This window comes from Melospiza melodia, chromosome 17 (genome assembly GCF_035770615.1).
Source record: "Melospiza melodia melodia isolate bMelMel2 chromosome 17, bMelMel2.pri, whole genome shotgun sequence".
NCBI lineage: Eukaryota > Metazoa > Chordata > Aves > Passeriformes > Passerellidae > Melospiza > Melospiza melodia.
In genome coordinates this window covers 12,145,949-12,148,285 of record NC_086210.1, presented here as the reverse complement: position 1 = coordinate 12,148,285, position 2,337 = coordinate 12,145,949, and the positions used below count along the sequence as shown (strand labels likewise).

The 2,337-nt window shown below is 47.2% G+C and overlaps 1 pseudogene; it reads left to right on the top strand.

The window, feature by feature from the left end:
• Nucleotides 1-900: 900 nt before the first annotated feature.
• LOC134426010 (cytochrome b-like) lies at nt 901-2,083 on the top strand (annotated as a pseudogene).
• Nucleotides 2,084-2,337: the final 254 nt, after the last annotated feature.

The window sequence follows — 2,337 nt, the reverse complement described above, 5'->3', positions numbered from 1 at the left end:
TGTGCGGGCAGCTTGCCAACTGATAGAAAACAGTACCTTACCACTTTCCTGCCTTTTCCAATCACCTGAACATTCGCTTGGAAGGTGTTTTGGGCAACATTCTTTTTCTTCTTACAAAACACTCTGTAGAACTCTGTGCAACTTCTAGAACATGATGGGAGATGTTTTCTGTGCTGGCACAGACTCGCCTTCCCAGACATAGTGGAAAAGTTTTTTGCTAAGATGTTGACGACAAGAGATGCAAAAGACGAAGGTACGTGCTCCCCTTGGTTAAGCACCGGTCCCGGACGCCTTTCGGCAGAACCTCGCTACAGGGAGCTCTGTGACCCGCACAATCGTCTTTGCTTGAAGAAGCCGCTTCTTCGCCTCCGGGAGCCGGAGATATAGCTAGCTTCGGCGAGTTGAAGAAGGAAGCTGCACAACACTGGGATTGTGTGCACAGCTTGCCAACTGATAGAAAACAGTACCTTAGCAGTCTCCTGCCCTTTCCAATTACATGAACATTCGATTGGAAGGTGTTTTGGACAACTTTCTTTTTCTTCTTGCAAAACAATCTGCAGACCTCCGTGCAACTTCTAGAATATGATGGGAGATGTTTTGTGTACTGGCACAGTTTCTCCTTGCCAGACATAGTGGAAAAGTTTTTTGCTAAGATGTAGACGACAAGAGATGCAAAAGACGAAGGTACGGATCTCCCCGGAGCTAAGTGCCGCTCCTGGGCACCTCTCGGCTGTAGCCGCGCTCCTGATACAAAATACTAGGTCCAGAGGGGCTAGCCAGCCTATAACTAGTAGCAACCAAAACTGCCACCACCCCCCACTCAGGCCTAATCAAAGCTTACTTAGGATCCTTTGCCTTATCCATTGTCATCATCCTCGTATCCACATACAGAAATAACCAATGGCCCTCAACCTTCGTAAAAACCACCAAATCCTCAAAATCATCAACAACACCCTAATCGAGCTCACAGCGCCATCAAACATCTCAACATGATGAAATTTTGGGTCTCTAGTAGGCGTTTGCTTAATTACTCAAATTGTCACAGGTCTTCTGCTAGCTATGCAGTACACAGCAGATACCAAACTAGCCTTCTCCTCTGTCGCCCACATATGCCGAGACGTACAATTCGGCTGACTCATCCGCAACCTCCACACAAACAGAGCCTCCTTCTTCTTCATCTGCATCTGCCTACACATCGGCCGAGGACTCTACTACGGCTTATACCTAAACAAAGAAACCTGAAACATTGGAGTCATCCTCCTCCTAACCCTCATAGCAACCGTCTTCATAGGATACATCCTACCATGAGGCCAACTATCATTCTGAGGAGCTACTGTAATCACAAACCTATTCTCTGCCATCCCTTACATCGGGCAAACACTAGTCAAGTGAGCCTGAGGCGGGTTCTCTGTTGACAACCGCACACTGTCCCGATTCTTTGCTCTCCACTTCCTCCTTCCCTTTGTCATTATAGGCCTTACTCTCGTCCATCTCACCTTCCTCCATGAAACAGGCTCAAACAACCTGCTAGGCATTCCCTCAGACTGTGACAAGATCCCCTTCCATGCATACTACACCATCAAAGACATCCTAGGATTCGCACCAATGCTCTCCCTACTCATCTCACTAGCCCTTTTATCCCCTAACCCAATGCTCTCCCTACTCATCTCACTAGCCCTTTTATCCCCTAACCTCCTAGGTGACCCAGAAAACTTCACCCCAGCCAACCCGCTAGTCACCCCTCCTCACATCAAACCCGAGTGATCTTTCCTATTTGCTTATGCCATCCTCCGATCCATCCCAAACCAACTAGGAGGCATAGTAGCTCTAGCCGCCTCAATCCTCATCCTGTTCCTCACCCCACTATTACATAGATCAAAACTATGATCAATACCCTTCCGCCCCCTATCACAAATCCTTTTCTGAACCCTAGTCATCAACGTCCTCATCCTAACCTGAGTAGGCAGCCAGCCAGTAGAACAGCCCTTCATTATCATCGGCCAACTTGCATCATTCACATACTTCACAATCATTCTAGTTCTTGTTTTCCCCCGCCCTAGAAAACAAGCTACTTAAACTTTAATTAACTCTAATAGTTTATAAAAACATTGGTCTTGTAAGCCAAAGATTGAAGACTAAACCCCTTCTTACAGTTACCCCACCACCCACCTCAGGAAGAAAGGACTCAAACCCTCTGCTCCAACTCCCAAACCTGGCATTTTTAACTAAATTACTTCCTGACCCTACCGCTAAACAGATCGAATCACCCCCCAAGACAACCCCCACACAAGCTCCAACACCACAAACAAAGTCAATAACAACCCTCAGCCCCCAATC